The 27,784-nt window shown below is 40.5% G+C and overlaps 1 pseudogene; it reads right to left on the bottom strand.

Moving 5' to 3' along the window:
• Window positions 1–8,860: 8,860 nt before the first annotated feature.
• LOC114623588 lies at window positions 8,861–9,308 on the bottom strand (annotated as a pseudogene).
• Between the last annotated feature and the right edge of the window lie 18,476 nt (window positions 9,309–27,784).

Genomic DNA, 27,784 nt, shown 5'->3' with positions numbered 1-27,784 from the left:
CTAGCCCTCATTCAGTCAAAGGCATACAAGTAGCTCTGCTTCCTGCTAGACCTGCCAAACGTGTTCTCAAATAAAGAAGAGCAAATGGCAATATATGAAAAATGTTCACCATCTTGAGCCGTCTGGAAAATGCAAAGAATGAGGGACTACATGAGGATGGGACTACATGAGGGTCCCACCTCACCCAGTCAGCATGGCTGTCATCAAGATAACAAGCAGCAACAAATACTGGTAAGAATCTGTGAGAAAAGGGATCTTTCCTTTACAGTCTTGGTGGATATGTAAAGTAACCCAGCCACTATGAAAATCAGTATGGAAGTTTTTCAAGAAACTGTGGACACAACTGCCATCTGGCCCTGCTACACCTGGCTTGCTGAGATAACTAAGCATGTTTTTCTGGTATCTGCAACTTAGAGGGTAAAGAAGAAAAGTAAAAGGGGGGTTGTCTTGAGCATGCAGGTAGGGGAAGAGAGAGAAGGTCTCTGTGTCATGCTACCTTTTCCTCCTCGGTGCTAGCCAGCTGTTAGGTGAAATGCTTCCTCCCTATGGCCGAACACTATGTTGCTGGATCATCTGGCTGCATCTCACTATGTATAAAAAGATAAATGACTATAATTCTTGTGACTAAATGTCAAGTTCTCTATCAAGTGGCTATAATTCTAAGTACATCAGTCCTCCATGTTCACAAGTCCAATAAAATAAATAAAGAAATAAAATTAAAATTATTCTCAAATTTGTGTCTGAACTGAAAAGCCATAATAAACACTACATAGAGTTTACATTGCATTAACTAGTATGACAAATTTAGAGATGATTTAAATTTTATAAGAGGGTGCACCTATGTTGTAGGCCAATACCATGTTTTTATTGAACCCAATGGACTCAAGATTTGTAAATTGAGTGTGTGAAGTCCTGGAACCAATCCCTGATACCTACAAAATAACTGTTATGCACCAGAAGCACCAAATTCTATCTAACTTTATATCTTCAAAGCCCAACCATCACCTAGTTAAGTTTGAATCTTCATAAACTTATCACCTAGTTAACTTTGTATCTTCAAACCATGACCTAGCTAGCACAAAGTAAATGATCAAGAGATATTTATACATCAAACTTCTGATTCAAAAATGCAGTCAATGGCAGCTGGGTATGTAAAGCCTAGACTTTTAAAACTGAAGCTTAAAGGACTGCAAAGAACAACAGAGGGAATTCACTACAGTCAGTGCATCTGCAGAGACTACAAGACCCCTCTGTGGCCAAGACAGAGCAGGATAAGGGGCTCTCAGAAAATCAGTGCACCAGAAAAACTTCCAGATGTCAATCAATGCAAGCCAACCCTGGCCAGTTTCAGTAAAAAAATAATTTCAATGAAAGCCAAGCCTACAACAACTCAGAGAATCAATGCAACAGCTAAAGAAATGGGCTCAAAATGCAAACAGAAATCAAGAAAGGTGACCAGAAGTCCTGCCAAGACCGCATATAAGGAGCATCTCAGATCTTGGGTCCTCCCTGCTGAATTCTGAGGCATCACTTCTGAACCTCATTGCCACAGCAGGTTCTACCACAGAGTGAAGCCTGGGGGCTCTGCTAAAAATGCTTATGTAGCCACCACTGGCAGCTGCGTGCGTAGCCACCACCAGGACCTCAGGAAACCTTACTATATCCCTGCTTTTTTAGACAACACCTTGAAGATTCCAACTCTCCAGCAGGAGCGGCTGGGGCTGCGGCCAAGTAAAAAGAAAGAGCAAATGCTTGAGGGCTTTGTCTTTGTAATGGGCCCTGCTTCTCTCTGAGACACAGACATAGAAAAGAAGAGGCAGAATGCTAGAGAATCGCAACATAGTGTTTTCTACAAAGTCATGATCTGATAAAAAAAAGATCTACAGCAGGCTTAGAACCTGCCTCCTGTCTACAGGAGGCCCACCCAAGTTTCATAAGGAGGACTACCATACCAAGTTGACCCTGTTCAACAAGAAAGCAGAATGCATTCCTGGAAAATGTAGTCTTTTCATAAAGTAGGACATAGTAAATTGGAAAATGGAGTTTCATTCCTTTCCAAGACCCTGACATGTCTGTGGCCATAACTTCTTAACCACACTGTTAGGACATCTGTCAAATACTTCCTCCTTTACTCGCTGATGTATATAATGCTATTCACCAAAACAGTGATGTGGTTACATTGATTAACTCTTTGCTAAGTACAGAGGAGTCATGCTACAGATATTAGCTATGAACACATTTCATATTCTAAATGACTTTGGTGGCATAGCTCTGTGAAATAAACCCTGTGGTGATACCCACTTTTATGAATGAAGAAAGTGAGTTGAGAGATTTCTTAATTTGCCTAGAGGAACACAGCAAGTTAGCCACCGGACAAGGAGGAACAAGCGTGGGCTTCCACACCTGTTCTCTTCACCTTTGTGTATGTGTGTATGTGACTGTGTCAGAGTGGGTATATGCATGTAAACATGCATATACATGTGTGCACATACATATGTGCAAGTGTGGAGGCTGGGAGGCAATGTCAGTCATTTTTCTTTTCTGTATTTCTTTAACCTCTCTTGTTCTGTAGCTCTGACAGGTCTGGGACTCCCTCTACAAAACAGGCAGGCCTCAAACTCACAGAGGTCCACTCACCTCTACCTACAGAGTGTTGGGATCAAAGGGATGAATGAACATTCCCAGACTCCCTAACTTTATCTTTTGAGACAGGGTCTCTCACTGGACATGAAGCTCATCAACTTGACTAGCTGTCCAATTAGGTTCAGGGATCCTTCTGCCTCCTGCCTCCCACTGTTAGTGTTACACCTGTGTGCTGCCAGCTTTTAACATGAATGCTGAAGAACTGAACACAGGTCTTCACACTCATACAACTGACTCTGCTGACCAGGCCATCTCTGCAGCCTCACCACCTTCTATTTAAAAAATTTCCAGCAAGTCCTGTTGGATGACTGGGATTTATCATTCACCTCTTTGACCTGAGATGCTCACAGCAGAAAATCAGCCTCTTCCACATCTACACAAATATGCTGCTGGCGCTTTCTGTACTTCCACAGGCTTGCCTTAACCATCATCCCTTGAGACCAAACAAGTCTGTGGCTGATTGTGAGCTGTTGATGGGTCTCAATATGCTGCACTTACTGACAAATCAGAAGAGTGGTCTATATTACCATACTTTCTAGTGATACCATGTGTACCCACACATACACATTTTAATGTAGAAGATATATGAGATATCACTATTCGATATCAGCACTCTCTGGGGCCAATATATTGTTTGTCACTTACTATGAGTTGGCAATAAAATTATACTTAAGTTGGTTGATGAGAAGCATTCAATAAATCAGGTCAAATTAATGAATATATTGGATATCTTTTCTTGCTGCTTATTCTTCCAATATTTTACTGTGTGAAATTTCAAAAATACAATAAAATTGGAGAAAGCGTAGGAGGAGATCCCAACTCCCACCTGCTGGACCCAAACCCTAGCATGTCCTTTACTTACCTTCTCACACCTATCCATCTGTCCAAAGTTCTCCTTGTCAGTCCACCCTATTGTCAATCCACCCTATCAATGCTTTATAAAGTAGCCTGCAGTATCAGAGCCTTCTCCACTCCTGTACTCTACCGTGCACGTCATTAACTGGAGTTTAGCACTTATTTGCAGCTCCTCCTTGAGACAAAAATACCTGTTTGGTGAAATACAAAGTCTCCAGTGCAACACGGAAGAGCCTGACGACAGCCTGTCTGATGAATCCAATCCTAATCAAGTTATATAATATTCCTATCGCATAGAAAAGTTCCCTTGTGTTCCTTTCCATCGTCTCTCAACCCACACTCCCCCAGAGATAATCACTCTTTTTTTTTTCAGTTTGTCATCACAGGTAACTTTTTATTTCTCTAGAAACTTTATAAAAATGGAACCATAAAATACTAGCTTAGTCTACATTTTTTCCCACTGGGAATACGTCTTGAGTTTGAGATTTTTTTTTCATGCTCCTGCATACATGCGTAACTTGTAATCCTGATTGCTGAGAGGCTTTCATCATTTTTACCATCATTTCTTTACCCACTCACTTGTAGATGGCCAGCTAGGCTGCTTCCCACCTTTATTTATTACGACTTCAGCTGTAATGAGCACCTGTGTGCTAGGGCTTTGTGGATTATATTTCACTCTTCTTGGGAAAATACAAAAATGGAGTTCAGTGCCATTGTTGGATAAAAAATAAAGTCCACGTTTTGCTAGTAAAGAATTTTCTGACTACTTTCCTAAGGGGTTAAACCATTTTAAACAGCCTCCAATAATAAACAAGCTTTCTAACTGCTCTCCATCCTGGCCGGCATCTGATGAGACCAGACCTTTATTTACCCATTCTGTTATATAGATATTATTCACTGGGGTTTTTTTTAAGTTTATTTTTTCAAATTTCAGTTACGTGTGTCTATGTGTGTGCGCGCACATGACTTCAGGTAACTGTGGAGGCCAGAAGAGGACACTGTCTCCCCAGGAGCTGGAGCTATATATGTACCAGAGCTGCCACATGCGTGCTGAGAGCTGAACTGAGGTTCCCTGCAACAGCAGTGCATGGTTTTAATTAATAAGCTGTCTCACCATCCCAAGTTACACTTCTAAAGTACATTTCTCAGATAAGCATTGTTCTTGAGGATATTTTAGTGTCCTTATCATTGGGCATTTGCACAGTCTATGAAATATGAAATATCTTTCAAATCTTCTATTCATTGTTATTAGATTGTTCTATTGTCATAATACGTTAATAAGAATTAAATTAAAAGAAGTCTTTCAAGTGCACAAAGCAAAATATATACACTGGCTGCCTGAGGTCACAGTCATTAGCCCTCATGTTAGCACACAGATTAATAGAAATTTAATAGCCTGTTAAGAAACTAAAGCCCCAATTTTTCACCAATTTAAAAAAAAAAGAAAACAAGTTTAAATTTCCTTGTACTAAACCTTCACAGAACTTATGAGCTAGATGTGTATACATGTTGAACTGTTAAATTTCATGTTCCACATAAATATTCTGTAAAACTAGACATAGTTATAAATCCATGCTTCTAATTTTTTAAAGTCTCTACATTTTATTTCTGTTGTTCTGGGCTCTTGGAATTTCAGAGATTTTATTCCAATTCTGTCTGTCTGTCTGTCTGTCTGTCTGTCTGCTTGCCTGCCTCTTTCTTCGTGTGTGTGTGTGTGTGTGTGTGTGTGTGTGTGTGCTGCTCTCGAGTGAGTGCAGGTGACCATGAAAGGCAGAAGAGAGCAGCAGATCTCCTGGAGCTGTTGTTGTAAGCAGCTGTGAGCAGCCTGATCTGGGGCCTTACAGCATAAACTCCACTCCTTTAATGAAGCAGCAAGCACTCTTTCCCACTAAAGCATCCTGCTATCTCCTAGATTTCCTGTCTTCCAAAGAGCAAGTCTTGACTGATCTGTCTACGTGACTCAATCCTCCTAACTAATTTTGGTATTTTGGAATCATCTCACTTGTGCTCTCTGATTTTCCAATATAACTCACTTTGGACACAGTCTACATCACACCATCCAACATCACACATCAGCAGACACGTGATAAGTGCAACTCAACAACATCATAAAGGGATGAATAAAATAATAGTAACAAAAACCACAGAGCTGGTTATACAGAGGAACAGATGAGAAGACTGGAAGACCTGGGATTCTTTGCTTTTCAAATGGGTGACCTGTATTATATGAAGGCGAGGATGTATTGGTCTGAGTGTCACAGAAAGAACAAGATCACAGTTGGGCCTCAAAAACAGAGCCTTGAGTATAAGCAACTTCACAACCAGGAAGCTAAGTTCTACTAGGACTTCCTAAATCCTTGCTGATTTTTTTTCTTCAAGTCTGTCTGATTCTTTCACACCATCTGCAAGCATACGGTCAGGCAATGGTGGAAGGGGCTACTATTACCACCCTCCCAAGATAAAAACACAACATGGTTTCCCTGAACCCAATTCAGAAGCACACATGATAACATCTGACGCTCCTAGCCATCAGCTGAGTCCAGGTGCAAAGTCTGTAGGAACGTGATAGCTCACAGCCAAATCAGTTAACAGAACTGCTGAGAGAAATATTGCTCATGAGGGTGGAAGAAACGTGAATGAATATGATGAAGCAGACAAGTAATAGAGATTCCCTATAAATTATATGACCAGAGTTACCAAATGACTCTCATGGGTGAAGGCAAAAGAGATCAACATGTAGAGGGGAAATAAGTCATAATTTGACCCATTGTTGCTGAAAACAATGATAACTGACTCCCTTTATTGTGGGGTGTAGTCACCCTCCAATCACATGAATACACATACCATGCACTATATGAAGGAGAGAAACACAGAAACAGCTAAATCAAGCTATTCTTTGGGTAAAACTTAGTAATTTACCTCATCTCATTTTAAGTAGGTAAGTGAAATTTTTATCAAAATAAAAGTATTCATATGCTGAAGTCAAAAAATGTTTACTATTTAGTTTTTAATACAATGTTTCTATTATTTTTTGTTAAATCTTTTTTATTGAATATTTTATTTATTTACAATACAGATGTTATCCCCTTTCCCCATTTCCCCTCCCTAGAACCCCCTTTCCTATACCCCCCTCTTCCTTTATGCTTTTATACCATTTTAATTACATGCATGTATAAAGGTCAGTTCTAGGTTGAGGGTCTAGCAATACAATAGATGCAAATAGTTGAGGAACAAGCAAGACAATAAACACAAATAGTCAAAGAAAAAGCAAGGCAATAAACAAAATTCCATGAACACTCCCATGATCGCTATTTCTAAAGGCTTATCAGGATGACCAAAGTATTTGAGCCTACTTCCCTGTCCTAGCCCAAGGTCAATTTCATGTCTGACACCTACTTCCTTGTTCTAGCCTAAACTTTAGATTCCTGCCTGAGATTACTTCTTTGTTGTAGCTTAAGATTTAGATTTCTACCTGAAATTATTTCTTTGTTCTAGCCTAATATTTAGATTCCTGCCTGAGATTACTTATTTGTTGTAGCTTAAGATTTAGATTCCTACCTGAAATTACTTCTTTGTTCTAGCCTAATCTCAGATTCCTGCCTGAAGCCTACTTCCTTGTCCTTGGCCAATGTCATATTCCTGCCATGCAGCCCATTTCCTTGTCCTTGGCCCATGTCAGCTTCTTGCCAAGCAACCCCAAAGGCTCTCCACCTCTCCCCCTTTTTTATTTCATTAACAAGACTGAGCCTGTCTTAGGTCATTCTGACAAGAATGCCTTCCTTACCCATCATGGAATATGCATTATCAAAAGCAATGCACTTCTGTCTTAGGTTAGTAAGGCTCTATGCAGAATCTTACCCCTCAATGACTTGCCAGCCTGTTAAATTAATAACTCTGTCTGGGGGTCCATTATCAGTTTCAAGTCATGTACTTTGACTGCCAGCCTGTTGATGTCATTAGAGACAAGCTTTAACACGATGGGCAGGAATAAAAGTATTCCCAGGACAAGAAGGGCTAGCCTGATCAAGCTATATATGCCATTCCTGAGGTTTGACCAAAATGGAAATACTGACCTCAGGAGATGGATAATTTTATCGGCATTATCTGCAGCATCAAAGCTCAACAGAGCAGCATTCTTTAAATTCATAAGTTCACTATGCAAAGTTAACACACCCAGAGAGGTGTTAGGATTATGCCAAATATCCTACAGGTGTCTTTAAACTTTTTTCTGATTATAATGACAATCATCATGAATTTCAAAAGTAACACTACTCCAGTGGTATTTGTCATGACACTTGGAATGGCTCCTAACTCTTGAACCCTGAACCTCCTTCAGATAATTTGAATGGGTTATAGAGCATCATCCACTGTTCCAGATACCTATATAAATCCTTTTGTATACTCAATACATTAGTAAAAAATTTTTTGCCAGATGGTTAACAAAAATAGTTGTCTTAACTCCTTGTGTCAATGTTATTGCAGAAGCAGTGGTGCTAGCAATTAATGAAATTAAAGCTGTTATACCAGCAATAATCAAGCCTGCTACTCTCTTGCTTCTGCTTAAAGCCTAACTCACTTCTTCCAGAACTTTCAAGCTTTTTTCGGAGAATCAAGGTTTTCTAGTCAAGGCAGTGGGACGAAAGCTGGTTGATAGACCCCTGTAACAGACATGCCAGGTTTCAACACACTAACATAATTGGAAATTATGTAGTCAATACAACTTACAATAAATGCTGTAGAAGAGACAAAACCAATTTTAGCTTGACAATTAAAAGAGCCTTAAAACATGCACTAACCCTTGTTTGAAACCCAGATCCTGTCCCAACATTATCTCTTGCTATCCTAACATCATAGTGAGCTACAGCTAGCTTCCAAATATGTCTCTGACAAAGTCCAGATCCAGTCTTCAAAAAGTAGACTGTTATTTCCCACATTGGATTGATTTCTAGACCACTACATGATTGAGTCCGAATAGCTGGGTGCCTTTAAGAAAAATACAAGAGACATACTTTCACTTTTTGATTCTCTATCCCACAAGGTCTAAAAACTTTGAGGCAAGTCCCATCTGGGATACAGTTAGGTAAAGGTGGGTCAGGAACATATATCCAATACAGCTCCCTAGTCACCCTTGTCAGGGCACTCAGCAAGCTCACAGGTCGGCATCATTCTTTGTCTCAGCAACGGTGTGTCTCACCAATATTTTTAAAGTTCCTTGGGCCTCTTTCACAATACCTTGTCTTTAAGAATTGTATAAAATCCCTGTAATAAATTGTTGACAAAAAGTCTCAACTGCTCAACTACAATTGCTAGACCCATTATCTGTTTTTTTTCCAGTTCCTTCTTTTTATTAACTCATACACAACTACTTGTCTTCTGGTTTGTTGAAGCAGTAAGTCAGACAACACTTGCCACAGTAATGCCTGCCAAAGTGGCTACCCATGAAAACTCCAGCACCACATTCATCAGAAGGACACTCTCGACGAAGTCCGTTGATTTTGCCATTTTTCATCCACCTTATAATATTTCAGCACAGCCAACTTAACATTCTTCCTCTTATGCTTATTCTTCTTGGGAGTGGTGTAAGACTTCTTCTTCCTTTTCTTAGTACCACCACGAAGTCTCAACACAAGATGAAGGGTAGACTCCTTTTGAATGTTGTAGTCAGACAAAATACAGCCATCTTCCAGCTGCTTACCAGCAAAGATCAACCTCTGCTGCTCAGGAGAAATTCCTTCCTTATCCTGGATCTTGGCCTTTACATTTTCTATAGTGTCCAAGGGTTCAACCTCGAGCGTGATGGTCTTCCCCATAAGGATGAATCTGCATCGTGGCTGCAGCTCCACCAACGATGGTGGATCGGAAAGGGTGTTTTTTTTCAATTGGATATTTTATTTGTCTTTCAATGTTATCTCCTCTCCTGTCCCCCCAAACCCCTTATCCCATCCCCCCTCCTCCTATTTCTATGAGGATGTGTTCCCACCATCCTCCCATTCCAGCCTCCCTGATCCAAATTCCCCAACACTAGGGAATCCAAACTTTCAAGCACCAAGGCCCTCCACTTCCACTGATGCCTGACAAGGCCACCCTCAACTACCTATTCAGGTGGAGTCATGAGTCCCTCCCTTTGTTTTCTTAGGCTGAAGGTTTAAAAATGGCTACTTTAGCTTATTTCTTAGGACCATTTGCTTGAAAAATTGTTTTCCAATCTTTTACTCTAAGGTAGTGTCTGTCTTTGTCACTGAGGTGGGTTTCCTGTATGCAGCAAAATGCTGGGTCCTGTTTATGTATCCAGTCCATTAGCCTGTGTCTTTTTATTGGGAATTGAGTCCATTGATGTCAAGCAATATTAAGGAGAGGAGATCGTTGCTTCCTGTTATTTTTGTTATTAGCAGTAGCATTGTTTATGTGTCTATCTTCTTTTGGATTTTCTGGAAAAGCATTACTTTCTTGCTCTTTCTAGGGTATAATTTCCCTTCTTGTAATGGAGCTTTCCCGCTATTATCCTTTGCAGTGCTGGGTTTGTGGAAAGATATTGTGTAAATTTGGTTTTGTCATGGAATATCTTGGTTTCTCCATCTATGGTAATTGAGGGTTTTGCTGGGTATAGTAGCCTGGACTGGCATTTGTGTTCTCTTAGGATCTGTATGACATCTGTCCAGGAGCTTCTGGCTTTTATAGTATCTGGTTAGAAATCAGGTGTAATTCTGATAGGTCTGCCTTTATATGTTACTTGGCCTTTTTCCCTTACTGCATTTAATATTCTTTCTTTGTTTTGTGCATTTGGTGTCTTGATTATTATGTGACGGAAGGAATTTCTTTTCTGGTCTCATCTATTTGGCGTTCTGTAGGCTTCTTGTATGTTTATGGGCATCTTGTTCTTTAGGTTATGGAAATTTTCTTCTATAATTTTGTTGAAGATATTTACTGGCCCTTTAAGTTGGGAATCTTCATTCTCATCTATACATATTATCCTTAGGTTTGGTCTTCTCATTATTTCCTGGATTTCCTGAACGTTTTGTGTTAAGAACTTTTTGAATTTTGCATTTTCTTTGACAGCTATGTCAATGTTTTCTATGGTATCTTCTGCACCTGAGATTCTCTCTTCTATCTCTTGTATTCTGTTGGTGATGCTTGCGTCTATGACTCCTGATTTTCTTCCTACGTTTTCTATCTCCAGGGTAGTCTCCCTTTGAGATTTCTTTATTGTTTCTACTTCCATTTTTATGTCCTGGATGGTTTTGTTCAATTCCTTCACCTGTTTGGTTGTGTTCTCTTGTAATTCTTTAAGGGATTTTTGTGTTTCCTCTTTAAGGGCTTCTACCTGTTTACCTGTGTTCTCCTCAATTTTGTTGAGAGTGTTATTTATGTCCTTCTTAAAGTCGTCTATCATCATCATTAAAAGTGATTTTAAATCTGTATATTGCTTTTCCTGAATTTCCTGTGATATGGGGAATTCAGGACTTTCTAGTGTGAGAGAACTAGGTTCTGATGATGCCAAGTACCCTGGGTTGCTAATGCTTATGTTCTTGTGCTTGCCTTTTGCCATCTGGATCTCCTTAGTGCTACCTGCCCTGTCTCTGACTAAAGCCTGTCTTTCCTATTATCTTGGTTGTGTCAGAACTGTATGGGGTCAGTGTTGCTACTGGGGTTAGAGCTGAGGCCCAAGGTCTGCTCAGTGCTCTGGCCCAGACCAGAAGGAACCACTGCTCAGGCCCAGGAGTGAATTCCTTGGTCCCAGTAGGTCCCAGTTACCCCCTGTTTGGGGCAGGTGTTGCTGTCTCCTTACCTAAGATACTGCCTGGGTTAGAGCTCCTGGGAGCCCTTCTTCCTCTGGATTCTATGAGATTGGGTGCAGAGCTGCCGCCCAGGATCTGCTCAGTGCTCAGGCCCTCAATGTTTCTATTATATTCCACATCTTCAATAAACAATTACTATATAAAAAATTCAGGACTCATGGAAGCAGAAAGAAAATGAATCTTTTCTTCCCTAAGACAAGACAAAGGCTTTTGAGTTCATCAAGGTAACAAGGCAAGCTGAGGAGCTAAGGGAAGACCATGAAATCTGAATAAGCACGAGATGCCAATGAGCTCTCTGCAAAATGGCAGGGAGAACAGACACAAGAGCAGTGAGATCTGAAGGTAGAAATGCTGGTGGAGGGAGACTCGCAAGAGCTGCACACTAACAAGTGATGAAGGGGTTCTGAACGTTTTAAAGTTGTGAGTTGATGAGAAGGGGGGCAGTAACCATATTTGCAATTTTTACATTTTGTTAAAAAAAAATCATGCTGAGAAGCTGAAGAGATGACTTATCTGTTAAGAGCTCTGGCTGCTCTTCCAGAGGACCTAGGTTTGATTCCCAGAACCCACATGGTGAATAACAATAATCTACAACTCCAGATCCAGTGCCTTCATCTGGCCTCCACAGACACCAAGCACACATGTGGCACACAGACATATTTACAGGCAAAACACCCATATACTTAAAAATAACAAAACAAAATTAAATCATGATAAAAGGATTGAGGATATAAATTGAAGAGACTAAGCCAGAAGCTTACAAAAGGGTAATTTATCACATGACAAATATAAATTTATATGAAGAGCTAAGAACTTATACACATGCAATGGGTGCTTCACATAAAATGGAGTAACTATAGTTAACGGAGCACCTATTTTACAAAAATCATGAGTGAGAACACTCAGCTCAAATGGGTAGTAGGTATGGGAGGAGCAAAGAACTTTTGTGTGGAAGTTCTCCCTGGCAGCCATGTGTTAGATGAAGGGCCTCTACTAGTACTTGAGTAGACAGAGAATGCCTAGAGGGTCCTATGAATGGATTGCACTATGCCTAGCTCATGAAAGGCAGCCATAATGAACTAGGAAACAGGGAGCTGCAAGCCCTTGCTCTGAAGGTACTGAATGCTGTGAGAATGGGAAGATGTGACAAGAAACTCTACAGCAGGTAGAAAGGCAGACCTGAGGATGTCCTGCAGATCCATATCAATGGCTGGAGTGATCAGACAGAGTGGCAGTGATAGAACTTGTGTGTGAACATAAAAACAACTGCCCTCTTATGGGCACAATGAACTTGAACTTGACAAATTTAAGAGTTAAATGAGTTGTGTCCTTGGATTCTCAAATAATGCACTTTTTCTTTTCATTTGACCTAGAGATACTGCAGGAAACTTGTGGAACGTATACAAACCAGAGACACAAATCAGGTCACCTAAGAAAACCATGCTTCTTCAGTCCGTGCATTGTCATCCAGGAAGCTAGTTGTTGGATGTGGTTGCCAGACTCGGAATATAGTCAAATTCTTCAAAGTATTCCAGGAAGAATGCTATCAACCCTTACATGCCACCCCTGCCCAGGGAAACAATGATAATAGGTGTCATTGGTGTAGTTCTATGGAGTATGTACCATCTGTCACTAAGAGTAAAACTCACTGCAGTCTCTGTATAGTGAGGTTACATGCTGTGTTAGCAGTCTTTTATCCCTGTGACAAAATGCCTGAGAAAGCAATTTAAAAAGGGAAGATTTGTGTTGGTTCCTGGCTTCAGTGGTTTCAGTCCATTGTCAGTTGGCTTCATTGTTCTTGGGCCACAGTGAAGTAGAACATTAGAACATGAGGATGTGTAAGGAAGAGTAGTTTACCCTGTGGTGGCCAGGAAGTACAGAGAGAAACCAAGAGATAGAGAAGGTGCTATAGACAAGACAAACCCTTCCAAAATATACCTCATGTGACCTACTTCCTCCAAAGAGGACACCCCTTGCAAAAAACAACAACATCCAATTGTGAATCCATCTAGGTACTGACATGCTGATTAGGTCAGGGCTCCCACCCACAGACCACAATCCAATCATTTCTCAAAAGCCCAATATTGGAACATTGCTTTGGAAACCAAGATTTTCAACTTACAAGCCTTCTGAAGAGACATTTTATATCCAAGCCTGAGTGTATGACAGAAAGCCATATAGATCTAAAACACAACGCCAGATGTCATTGGCTCCAGAGCCCATGGTTTTTCCCTGTGTACTAATGGCCAGTCAGGGGGCCACACACAGTGACCATGCTGAAGTACCAGATGTCTTTCCAAAACTGATTTTAAAAAATAATCATTTCTTACAAGAAAAGGAAGATCACCACTGTGAGACCTGATAAACCACCCTAATGTTGAGCTCATGAGAAGGAACAGCCTTGAGTCTGGGGCAGCAGAACCATCAAGCTCCAGCACCATTGCTTGTTATTCTGGTGATGGACATTGGACCCAAGGTAGACCTTCTGTCTTTCCGCTGAGAATTCTCTTTTGTCTGTGAGGATATTGTTTGGAGTTCTTACTACTGACTTATCAATGGGGAGCAAACAAATGTTTATGCTAAAAGTATTAAGGGAATTACAAGAGGTCCATACAGACTTGGAGAAAGCCAACTTAGCTTGAGCATATAGTTAAAAAGTAGCCACTCTTGACTTGTTTTTCAAAGGCAACATGAGAAAGACATAAGAATAAGACTGTCTGTGGGTAGTTACTAGAATTTTAGGTGGATCATAGAGCTTAGTAAGCCCAAACAGAGGTTCACACACAGAGACCTCCAATGCCTCCTGGCAGAAGTTACACTCCTTAATTAGGAATACCTCTGAAATACAGACTACCCCTTCCTAAGCTGAAACGTAAGAGATAAGGGAGGGGAGGAAATCCACTGTTCTCTGTGCAATTATAAATCAGGAAAGGCAGCAGCAGTAGATTAACACGCATATGCATGTGTGTGGGTCACACCCACGTAGACATGGGTATCATGAGCACTGAATCTACTCTAAGGAGAAGGTCTGCTAGTTCAGAAAAATGTTACAGGTTTCAGCACCGACTCAGCGGGAAGGCTCTCCTGAGGTCTCCCTGGAGCTCAGCCAGAAGCTCTGAGTCATTCCTTTCCACCTCCTGGGCGAGCAGCCAGGACATTCTTCGACCCCACCTCACGCTGAAGCCCATGGACATCACGGATGACATGCCCATCTGCTGTCCCAGCAGGACAAGAAATAACCAGTGAGCACAATGTACTTTGAAAACACAAAATGTCAAAGACTTTCTTCTTTTTTTCTGGAATCTCATTCTCTTTAGTTTCAGCAACCAAAAATGGAAAAGCAAGCAAGCAAAAATCTGGACACAACAGGGTAGTTGCATACATAAACTCACAGTGGTTATGACAGCGTGCACAAGACCCGTGCAAGATCAAACCAGACAAAATCCCAATATGGCTGTGGGAGTTGGCCACAAAGTCCCACCCCTAGCTCAGGGAGTACTGGCAATCCACAGCTAGAGAGGAAGAACAAGTTTTCTTTAAGAGTGTGGCCTCTGGGAGGTAAAGCACCCTCCAGTGAGGGACCACATACCCAAGAACACACAGGCTGCACAAATTGCTCTTGATAGGTTTTAGAAACAAAAAAGGGTGGATTCAAAGTCAGGTAAGTAGAGAAAAATAGGTGTGGACCTGGGAGGAGCTGCAGGAAGGAGACAAAGATCATCAAAATACACTGTGAAAATCTCAAAGAACTAATGAAAATAAAAAATAATCGTAATCTGGAGGCTTTTGTAGTCAGAAGTAATAGTATCATCATACAGGTTAGTGCTGCAGCTGCCTGTTCTGTGACTACCCTGCTGCATATGGAAATGGCATATCAGGGGCTTCAATCTATTTTATTTGCCCCCAGTGGTCACTTCTGAAAGGTGGGAGAGGAAACACCCAGCCTCGCAGAGACTTAAGGTGCCAGGGTGAGGGGCATACCCAGGGGGTCCCCACCTGATCAGAGGAGAAGGGGACAGGGAAAGGATTGTGGGAGGTGACGAGCAGGAGAGGAGCAGTGAGTACGGTGTAAAGTGAGTAAGTAAAATAAATAAATAAATAAATAAATAAATAAATAAATAAATTTATTTTTTTAAATTATTATTTGATGCTGGCTACATACAAATGAGAATATCACTCCAGAGCTACCTCTGAGGGGATTCAACCTTCCCCAAACTCTTCTGAGAAATGAGTCCTCAGAAATTCAAAACTTCATCTGTAAGATGGCACAGAAATTTAAGGAACTAAACCTTGAGATCTGAGAATACATTAAACAATGTTATAAACACTTTAAATGTTTTCATTCTGTTACCAGAAATGACCAATTCCTCTGAACCTGTGATTTCCATAGCAAAGTTGTAGATTTTCTCTTTCTTTTTTTTCAGGTTGATTTATTTTTATATGCATAGATGTTTTGCCTGCTTATATGTCTGTGTACGGTGTCAAATCCTTTGGAACTAGAGTTATACACAGTTGAGTTGAGTTGTGAGTTTCTAAGTGGGTGCTGGGAATTGAACCTGGGTGCCCTGGAAGAGCAGCAGCCAGTGCTCTTAACTGCTGAGCCATGCCTAGGAAGCAAGCCCTGGAGTTTCATTCCAAAATGGTCATGGTAGCAATGACTTTCTCTTCAAAAATTAGTGAACTGGCAGAAATTACATATAAGTCACACACTCAACTTTCATATGCAAAACTGTAATTGTTTAAACATTTTACAAAATATTCTTACCCATACCACACACTCTGAGATACAGAATACTCCAGAATCATTTCTCATGACTCATTTGCTCACTTACTTCCACGGATGTTTGTCCAACATGCACAGGCACTGAGCTCTTGAGTGGGTCACATTTCTGATTTAACCAGCTCCCTAAATTAATTTTAAAAGCAATCATCATACCTATTTTCATTCAGAAAGTAGGGGCCAGGATTTAGAACACCAACAGATTCATGAGTAAGGTGCTGAAATGCTTTGGAATTCAATTCTTAGTAAACCAGTGTGGGTGGGGGAGGGGTAAGCTGTAAAGTTGGGCTTTCATTTCTTGATTCATCTCTGAATTCCTAGCTGTGTCTGTCCCTGTGAATGCCTCTTTTGCCTCTGATCAAAATCTATTCCATCCCTTTTGTGGCCTTGCAAAACTTTCTCTTCCTCTAGGTGTCCAAAATCCCCAATCACAAGACCCTACTTTGTAGCTTGCTACTGTTCTGAGGGATTTTTTTCACTTCCTTTCTCTTCCTCTCTGAATTCCTCTGTACTGTGCATTATCCTCCTTTCTGTCTTTGGCTCCATGTCCAAGTATCTCTCTTAATAAGCTTATCTCTTTGACATTTATTTAGAGAGAAATCAGGGCAGGCGAGGTGGGCACCCATCCTCCCAGGTGGATCTGAGAAAGAAAACAAACTCCTGTCTCCTCGAATCCTGTTTCTTCAAGTCTTTCCCGAACCCTTGGTCGTTCTTCTGCCTTGTTGGCTGCACCAGTGTTCAAAGCTAACTCCCCAGAGTACTCTTTTGGCCTCGCTGTGCTTGCCTTCATTTATCTCTTCAATAACCAGATTGCTATAATGATCTTTGTTTATTTCCTCCATGGCCCCTTACTCATAATTCCTCCTAGGATTATGAATGATCTATTACATAGCAAACTTTCTACCTTCTCCCAAGCTTTCTACAGCACTTAAAATTACAGATGGCCTGTTGATATAAGTGGCTTGTGTTGATGTCCGTGGCCTTTACTGCCACCCAGGCTTCAGTGTTTGGCATGAGCTGATGCCATAGTCCATGTGAATGCCCTTGGTCCATGCTGTCAGCAGAAACCACTAGGAAGTCCATGATCCATACTTCTGCTTACTGTAAAGGGGCAAAGAAGCTACTTTTGCAGTGGTGTTGATGACTCCAGACTCATAGTTGAGAAAGAGAGAAATAGAAGGCTTTTGTGATAACTCCTACCCCAACCCCTCAAAAAGTAACAGCTTAGACAGAAAAACAGTGAAGGGAACTCTTTAAAAATATAATGAGAATACTGAAGCTCTCCAGGTCAATGGCTTCAATGGCTTCTGCGCAGGTGCAAAAGTGTGGAAGGTCTCAGTTTTCTTTAAGGAGCTGGCCACTGGGAGTTTGACCATGTTCCAGTGAGTATATGGGCAACACAAACTGGATTCGTTTTTTTCTTCTTAGACTTCTTTTGAAGAGGGATACAAGGGTGTGGACAGACCTGGGAGGACTGGGAAGTGTGACCAGGGTTCATGATGTGAAATTCCCAATAATCAATAAAAATACTATGAAAAAAAAGATTACAGATGGCCTTGTGCCTACTCTGTTCCTTCTGAGACTGTCCTGACCCACTTCTAGTCCTCCTTTAAGGTGCCCTATTGCTTTACTCTCAGCCCCTGTCTCTATACACTACCCCGCTCTATCCTCTAACACCTCACTTCTTCGAGGTTCTGCTGGTCCACAGATCTCTCATCTAAACATTCCCTCCTAAGTACAAATGGAGGACCTCTTCAAAGGCACTGGCCATCTGACTCATTTATCTACCATAAAGAGCTAGAGTCAGGGTAGCAGAAACACAGCAAAAGCCTTTTAAACTGAACTAAATAGTCTTTAATACAACATCTGAAAGTCGAGGGACAGAAAACTAAACATCTTCCAGGTTTCCCACACCCCAAATACCTTCAGTTAGCCTTACCCATCTCCCACATTCATTACCTTAATAATTCCTCGAATCAATTTCTCATCTCTCCTCCAAACTACTGCTGGATTAATCTCCACTTAAGACTTAAATGATTCCACACCTCAAAACCGTGATTGTTTATCCCTTGCTTATCAAACTCTAAAGTTCCTCACAATGTGGCCCCAGGTACCTATAGGCCAGAAATCTAATGCCATTAGGAAGGGGAAAAAGAACTATGACAACTTTCAGAACATACGAAAGCTTTACAACTCAACCTTTGACTCACCGAGGGCTGGAACTGTCGCTCTACTGCTGAGTTTCTCTTCTCTGCATCTAGCTTCCTCTGTGGCTGGGTTTCCAAGCCCAGGTTTCAGTTTCTGTTCAGCACAGCTGAGCTATTCCCCACACCTTCTGAGCCAGGAGATCTGATGTTTCTTCCTCATGGTTTCTGTCTATGCTCTTCACCAGTTTGCTCTTACAATTTCCCAATCACAAATTCTAAAGACTGCATATGTTCACTGTTGATCACTGAAATGTCACTTCACAACCTGTGGACAGTCATCCACTCATGTCACATGCTCAGCTGATCTCAGCTGTGATTGCCGCTGACTGGGGGGAAAGACAGGAGAGAATGCTCAAGAAGCAGATTCCTGAGGTAACTCTATGGGCAGAAGGGTTTTTATGATATGGAGGACAGACAAGACTGGATTCTCACAGACCAGTACCCTGAGGTTTACATTCATTGAAATATCTTGCCTTCCCTAAAAATATGTGATGGTGTATTAATCAAAATAAAAGAAAAAGAAAAAATTTAGAAGACAGAAATGTTAGCTACTCTGATTTTATCATTACACACAATCTTTACATCTCAGATTGTCACACTTATTCTATAAATCCGTACAATTGAAATAGATTTAAGAACTTCAACCTCTAAACCATTACTTTGTCTTGCCTGGTCTATGTAGGTGTCCATCACAATCCTGACAAAATGAATTGCTCTTTCATGAACTCGTTACACAGCTTTGTTATTTTGATCTACACTTCTGCTCACACCTAGAATAATCTCTACCAAAATCTGGTGAGGTCAAAATCCACTAACCAAGGGCATGAGTGAACATGAAACAATCCACAATAAAAGCTGGTGCACAACAAGAAATGAAAGCCATCAAAAATCACCTGCGCACAGAGAAAGAAAACTGAAAATAAAGCACACGTGTGTCAGTTCAGGTTGTATGTACACTATGGTGATTTTCTGTGAAAACCCATCCATAGTGGAGAGCAAGTGTGTTTAATCCATGTCAAAATTCCACAGTTATGTCCAAATACACATTTTAGGAGAAGAAGTACACCTGACACCAAGAATTTTTAAAACAATAGGCCACACAAAGCAGTGTTGCCAGTCCATGAAGGCTGCTGTCCTTGGACGTGGCTGCTGGCGTTGGAAAAGAATGAAGTCCATTTAAACAGCACTCCCCTGGCATGTTTCATTTTAGAAAACATGGAAAAACCTGAAAAGGGAAACAAAATCACTCTGCAATCTGGACATCTAGAGAAAGCCACTCTCAATATTTCCACTCTCTCTCTTACTACGTCGATGCTTTGTTTCTTTCCCTTCTGTCAGTGCGACCTGAATCAAACTAAGTCCACAGCTAATCACTTTATTAATTTTTAAGCTAGCTTAAGCTTTTGCTTCTATTAATATCACTTCAAAAATAGTATTTTTAATGGTTTGAAGTAGGAACAGTTACGATTTGGGGTTGGGTGGGCTTTGAGGATAGACATTTGCTGTGCTGCCCAGGCTGACCTCTGACACCTGAGTTTTAGCAGCCCACCTATATCCCGTTCCTGAGAAGCTGGGGCTAGATTATTAACAGCAAAAAACCTTTTAGTGTTGGTTTTTTAATGCCAGCCTATGTTTTTATAAGAACTCATAGACTATAAGGATAATCTATACATATAAATATCTTACATGCCTCTATAGTCTCTCCAAAAAAAAGTTCCAGAAAAGAACAGAACAACTTAAAAAAAATTTTTTCAAGGACTTCCAAATGCTAATATAGGGACTCAAGGTCTGGTGCTTGTGTAGCATACATGTTGCCAGGGACTTTCTCTCCAGAACCACACATAAAAATGTGTCTTGCCTAAATATCAGTTTAACCAAAACTTTGACTGGCATTCTCTTTAACACAATAGGAAAAGACTGAAGGAAAAGATGGTAACAAAAACCTAAAGGCCAATCCCCATAGTAGGAAGTCACTAACATATAAAACACATAAAAAGTTAGTGTAAGCTCGTTATGTACAGCTGACAAAATAGAAAAATGAATAAGAACCCTACATGGAAAACCAGGTACAGGGCATGCTGTGTTCTTCGTTAAGGCTTGTTCTGTTTGAATTTTCGACCTGACATTTTAGATGCATTTTAGAAGATACAAATTAAGTTTAAAAACTCAAACCAGCAGTAAAATTTGGGTATAAAATGGGCTGGAGCAATGGCTCAACTCTTAAGAATGCTTGTTATTCTTCCAGAAGACCAGAGTTCGATTCTCAGTGCTGACACTAATTGGTCAGCCTACAACTGCTTGTAACTCTAGCTCTGGGGAGTTCAACATAGTCTTATAGTCATCTCAGGCACTCAGATATACAAATTACACACAAAGGCACAAACACGTTCATACATACATGAATGAAAATAAAATACATCTTTTAAAGATGATATAAAATATAACACACATATGTTTTTGTCTAAAAACCCACAATTCTCCTATCAGGTAAGAAAAAAATGTCATGCATAGGACATGAGCTACAAGAAGCTTAATAATATAATGAGTTTTCACTACAAATCCATGTGAACAAAGCATGAGGCTAGATACTTTTATAGACACTTAAAAGCACCCTATATTTTACTTTCTCCAGAAAGGAAATATTCCCTCCACACTTCTCAGCCAGGGCATGTTAGAAAATTGTGCCGAGCACCTTCAAATTCTTCCTCACAAATTGATTAAAAACAAAACAAGATAAAACAAAAACAAACAAGCAACCAAAAATAAGAAAAGCATGAGACATAGAAGGTTTCTGTGACAATCTCTGCCCACCCCCACCCCTAGCCTCACTCCATCCCCACCCCTTCCCCAGCCTCACCCCATCCCTACCCTGCCTCCACCACAAGGAAAGAAACTCTAGACAGGAATTCATTTAAGAGAACTCTTAAAAATTGTGATAAGGATGCCTAAGTGTAGCTCTTCACAGCCAGTGGCTTTGGAAACTGGCAACAGGAGAAGGGTGGGAGAGGGGGATGGGGCAGGGACGCCATTTTCATTAAGAGGTTAAAAAGACATTGAGAGTTTGACCATGCTACAGTGAGTATAGGAGCAACACAAATCGGACTTGGTATATTTTTTCTTTTTTCTTCTTTTTTGGGGGAGAGAGGGTCACAAGGATGGGGATGGACCTGGGAAGACTGGGAATCTGTGTGATCAGGGTGTATGATGTGAAATTCCTTTTAAAAAACCAATAAAAATATTGTTGGCGGAAAAAGACACTAATTCCTCAAGTCAAGTTTCAGAGTGGTGATTTTTTTTTTCTTCAGAAAACCTTCTCATTTTCCACATACTCCAGGGCATGTTGGAGATAATCCTCAGCAAAATGTGTCACACCTTGAAAAGAAAAAATAACAAGCAAACAGACATGGGGAAGCTGGTGTCATCAGAGGAATAGATGCTGTACTGGAACCTTAGTTCTTAGATCTGCCCCCAGATCTCTGTCCTCCTGGCTGCCCTGCTCCATCCTCAAGTCTCCTCTCCCTCCACCAAGCATCTCTCCTTCAGTCCCCTCCCCGTTCTCACTGCTTCTTACTCCCCTGAAACCTCATTTCCGGTTGCCCCCTTTCTGCTCCAACTCTCAGATTTCCATGGAATCTGTGTCACAGAGGTAAAATGATGAAGAAGAATGTTTCTGTTCTTCCAGGATTTCCCTAAATGAACCATTATTTTACTGTTTTGTTTTGTTTTGCTTTGTTTTGTTTTGTTTTTGAACATGGGGCAATAAAATTAGACATGAAGGCAAGTAACTGAGACCACCTAGTGTGTAAATATTACTTTGGCTAAATTATTAGAAAGTTGGTGAGCATTGTATAGCAGTGTTCTTGCATTCAAATATGTACATTTGGGTACATTGGATAGTTGGGTATATTGCTTTTATTCTCAGTGGTAAACTACCTCTATTACATTATCTATTTCTGTATTTGTCAAATTCCCTTTGCAATGTTTTGTCTAAGCAGAGCATGTTGGGTACACATCTATTATCCCAGCACTCTGATAGCTCAGGTAGAAGGAACTGAAAGTTTGGGGCCAGCCTGGGTTACATTAGGACACTGCTTCAAACACACAGACACACACACACACATACACACCCAAAGACATACAAACATACACACACAGACACACATAGACATGTAAACACACACACACAAACATACACACACCCAAAGACATACAAACATACACACACAGACACACATAGACATGTAAACACACACACACAAACATACACACACACACAGACATACAAACATACACAGACATACTGACACACATACACACAGAGAGACATACAAACATACACACAGAGACACACATAGACATGCAAACACACACACACAAACATACACACAAACAGACATACGAACATATATAGACACACAAACATACACACATACACAGGCTAAAATAAAAATGTTAACTATTCTGTACCTTCAACATCTATTCCACAGTGTTTACTTGTCTGCTTATCTCTTGCAAAGAGCAGGGATTTGGAAGAAAAAGGTGGCTTTTCCCTAGTCTCATCCAGTACTCTCCTGATTGACATTTGTTTCTGGGCCAATGAGGAAACAATATAATGTGAATTTCTTGGGAGCAGCTATATCTAAACACCATATTAAGTAAGTCAAAATGATAACCTGCATTTTAAAAATATGTGACTTAGAATCAAGGCAAACCTTGCATTTGCATTAGCTTAGTTGGTTGGCTGGTTGGTGCCTTAGCCTCCCATGTGCTGGGATGAGAGTCAGACACCTCTAGGCCTTGCTATGGTGTAGATCTGACTTTTGGAGTAAAGGGTCCATCTCCAGTCTGGATAGAAACTGACAAGAACAAGATTAGACTACCTCATGAATACATTAGCCAAGGGATGGTGAAGATGCTAGAAGTAGTTACATTACACAAGCAAGTCTTTCCAGACAAAAAAATTGAAAAAAAATTGTTCAAAATTATGCTTAAAGTATAATAAGTTCCAAAGAAGCACATTAAAACAGTTCTATGAATTAGGGTGGTAGCCACACAGCCAAGACAAATTCATCACCAGCAGGGTTTGGTGACTACAGAGACTGATGAAGATGCTTGGTGCTAAACTTCAAGGTTAGACAGTTTTACCTTCTAACAGAATAGTGGACTGGCTTCTGTCACTCACAAGTTTTCTAATTTCTCCTCTGGATATCAACTTCTGGCCCACAGGCTAGATAGCTTTCCAACCCCTAACCTACAGAAAGTTCCAGTTATCAGTGCTAGAGTATAAAGAACTTGTCACTAATATTGACTACAAACAATTACTTTTGATCCTTTCAGAGACATTGTTTATTATTTAGCCAACTTGATCAAAACTAAAATGAACTAAAAACATCCCTTTTGATTTAACCATTCTAACACAGAAAAACACATTGTAAACATTAGGTAAACCCACCTGGGCACTAAAGCATAAGAACGGAGAGCTCTGGGCGAGCCTAGACCAAACAGTGAGTCCCTGTCACAGAAGAGCTTCGAGGAAGAAAAACCTGAAACACAGACTAGAAATCAATAGCCATTACTACAAGACCTGTGAACTATCTCCGAATCTCGTTATTCATACTTCATTCTATCTTTACTAAGGAGCTGGGTCAGTAGGTCAGTTGGCAAAGTTCTTGCCTACCATTCATGAAGCCTTCCATTCGATCCCCAATGCTGCACATGACTGAGTGTGACAGAGTACACATGTAATTCTGCCAGCACTTGAAGATGGAGACAGAAAGAGTAAGTGTGAGGGTCTGGACCAAATGAGACCTTTTGTATTTAAAAAAAAAAAAAGTGAAAAACAAGGTATCGAATTAACCTCCAAATCCCAGTGACCTAACTCTACAAAGCATATTTACTCTCTTACTACCTGTCTACCTGGCTAGCTAGTATGAGTTTAATCCTCAAGACCTAGGCTAATGTACACTCCACAAGATGCTAATGTAGCTGTAAGACCCAAGAACAGCTTAAGGGTTCATTACCCTTCTGTGGTCCATCCTAGAATGAGGTTCCTTACCTCCACCACAGTTCATGAGCTAGAGCTACTGATGTAAGGGCAGGCGAAGGGAGATAGCGAATGTTAAAGACCGAGAGTTGGATTCTTAGTGAGTGCTGCTCTCCTTGCCATGCACGCACAGTAAACCACGCCACATGAACAACTTCATTCCTCTCTTCCTTAAGTGTTTTTCTCACAGGCTTCCCACACACCCATAATTAAATCTCTTCATAAGCACATAGGGACAGCCTTCTGCTATCAAGTCACTGATTGCTACAAACTTTGTTTTCTTCGACAGCCTCCAGTGGTTGCACCAGGCCCCAGACATCCACATAGCCTCCAGTGACATTCCAGACCACAGACATCTACATGAACCTCCAGCTTCAACAGGTCCTGGGACAGAGGACATTGGATACCAACATGGCCTTCAGGGGCAGCATGGACCACAGAGGTCTTTTGAGGAGTTGCAATCCAGGAAATGAGCTGATCTTCACCTCAAACATCCTTGTTTGTTTTCTTGTTTGTTTGTTTTCTTCTTGCTCCTCCTTCATTTTTGATGGGAAGGTCACAAGGTTGGGGGTCAGAGCTGGGAAGACTGGAGAGTGAGTGTAATCAGGGTACATGATATGAAATTCCCAAATAATCAATTAAAAAATATTATGTTGGAAAAAATGAAAAGAAATGTTGCTTTCTGCTATGTGTTTTCATGAGGACCTAACATGCATTTCTCATTTAATGCATATAATTAGCCTATGAGGAAGACACATAGGCTAGTGCTGGGTATGCTATTTATAGGATTGAACAGAGATGCCCCTTCAACTAGAGTTACTTTTCCAAGCTCTCACTGCTAGTAAGTCACATAGTAGGGTTCAGGATTTTCAGATTTTAAAAACCTACCCTGTTTGTGTGTGTGTGTGTGTGTGTGTGTCTTAAAGATCTGTGGTCTGGAAGGAATCTAGTGACAGTTGGGCTGGCTCTGAGAAATGTAGCCTATGTAGCAGTTTAGGAGGAAAGCAGATGCATGGGAATAATTTTTTTAAAAAGATGAGTTCATTAGCGTTGGATGGTTGATTCAACCCAAAGGGATAAGAGAAAGAAAGAAATGTTACAAAGATCTGAAGGGAACATAAACATGAAAATTACCCTTTTATTGGAGTGGTTTTTGTGAGTTACTTCTAGAAATGAAATAGGTCTGCATTATAAAATAATCCATAATAAATTACAGAGAAAATTTTAAAAAGATCTGTGGTCTGAGTGTGGGACATACTACTGCAGTAAGATTGACAGGGCTGAGAAAGATTGCAACAAAAAAAAAATGGAGATGGTCCAGTAATGACCAGTAACCTGTAGATGACAGGAACTACAAGACCAAACAGAAGGCTGGTAAAGTTTTCCATTGCTGGGACTTGCCGAGAGAACCTGTATTTAGCATGCTTGAAGTTATGAGTCCAATTCCTAGCACAAAAATTAAAAATAAAGCAAATTTCCATCCTTTTTCTTTTTCTGTGAGATCTTTGGAAAAATAGCTGGTCTCTTTGAATTCATTAAGGTCCCTGGATACTTAGACCATTTGAGAGGGTGGGGAGCCAAAGGATACGATACTATTGCTACTCCAGAAACTTGAAATTAAACCGTATTTCAATGAGGAATAGAAGAAAATAATAATAATAAAATCTCTGAAATTAGGTGTACATAGTTTACTTAATATGTGTTCTCTGTTTAAAATGGCCCCAGTTATACAGTCTCTAGTGCTTTTGATATATTCTTGTCTTGTCAATAATTCTACAAATTTTAAGACTGATTATGTATTATCATATATCTTAAAACTAGTAATGAACTAACAGATTCACATTTTTAAAATGCTAATGTCAAAGTCATTTAAATATTGCCTTCATAACTGTACTCTAATATAGCACACTAAATACTCACCAAGTTTTGTCTCAATAAGGCTATTTTAAAAGTTATCACGGGGCTGATAGACATATGGCAAATTTTAATAGTTGTCCTAGCTAATTTTCATCAATTTAACACTAGCTATAGTCATCTGAGAGGAAGAAACCTCAATTGAGAAAATGCCTTCCTTAGACCAGGCTATAGACAAGCCTGAACAGTACTTCTTAATTGTGATTAATGGAAGAGATCTCAGCCCATTGTGGGTAGTGCCATCTCTGAACTAGTGATCCTGGGTTCTATTAGAAAGCAGGGTGAGCAAGCCAAGAGGAGCAAGCCATTAAGCAGTACTTCTCCATGGCCTCTGCATCAACTTCTGTCTCTAGGTCCTTTTCTTGTTTGAGTTTCTGCCCTGACTTCCTTGGATGATGAACAGTGATGTGGAAGTGTGGAATGTGGAAGTCACACAAACCCTTTCCTCTTAGAGTTGGTTTGGTCATGGTGTTTCATCACAGCAATAGTAGTAACCCTGACTAGGACAGAAATTGGTTAACAAGAGAGTGAGATATTGCTGTGACAGACCTGACCATGTCGTTTTGGGAAGGATTGTAAAAGTCTTTGGAACTTTGGAGTAGAAAAGCAATTGAGTATTCAAAAGCTTGGTGGGTTGCTCTAAGAGTGCTTGGGAGCTAAAAGTTGAGAGAAGTGGAAGCAACAGAGCTTGGCTTGAGAAGTTCCAGAGGGGAGTTTTGGGAGGCACATAAAGACTCTACAATAGCCATTGCATATTTTGAGTTCAGAATGCGTGGTTCTGATCAACTACTAGTGTGAAACTTTAATAGTGAAACTTTTGCTTTGTTGACTCAATCAATGCTGGTCAGCTGGAGCTGAGAAATTAGGGGTGATTAAGAAGAGATTATCTTTGAGGTAAAATCTTTTTGGAAAGGGTTTCCCAAGAGTCGGCACACAGAGGCTGTGTTCCAGGGGAAACCAAGGTTGTACCATGAACTGGAAGCCAAACTTGGTAGTGTAAGAGTCACCCATGTGATAGTGATTTTGAAGGCATGAAGAAGTCATGAAGATCACTTGAGGTTTGGCACTTGAGAGGACAAAAACGATTACTGGTGAAGCTGCAGCCTCAACAGTAGTTGAAAGCCCATGATTGAAGGAGTCATACAGAGAAGATAAGCCTCGTTGGCACCATGAAGAGAGCCCATGAGAGGCTTACTGGCGAAAGTGCAGCCCAGTTGCAGCAAAGACTCAGTACTTTGGAGATGCCACTACCACAGGATAACAACAAAGAAGGCAGTAGTCATGGGTACAGCTGGCCTGTGCCTAGAAGACAAGCTGTGTGTGTTACAGAGGATTGAGCCTGCCAAGTGACCCAAGGCCTTTGGAGAAGCCCAGAAGATTGTGAGTAAATCCCAGACATTGGACACTGAGTGACTTACACTGTTTGGTTTTGCTCTGTTCAGATCATGACTGTGCCTTGGTCCTTCCCTTCTCAAAGTAAAAAAGTAATTTGTTTTCTATTTTATAAGAGCCCACAGTTGAGAGACTTCATTTAAAAAGAATTTTT

This window comes from Grammomys surdaster, unplaced genomic scaffold, assembly GCF_004785775.1.
Source record: "Grammomys surdaster isolate TR1022 unplaced genomic scaffold, NIH_TR_1.0 199, whole genome shotgun sequence".
Classification (NCBI taxonomy): Eukaryota; Metazoa; Chordata; class Mammalia; order Rodentia; family Muridae; genus Grammomys; species Grammomys surdaster.
Note: the sequence above shows the minus strand (reverse complement) of the source record. Positions and strands in the feature narration are given on the sequence as shown.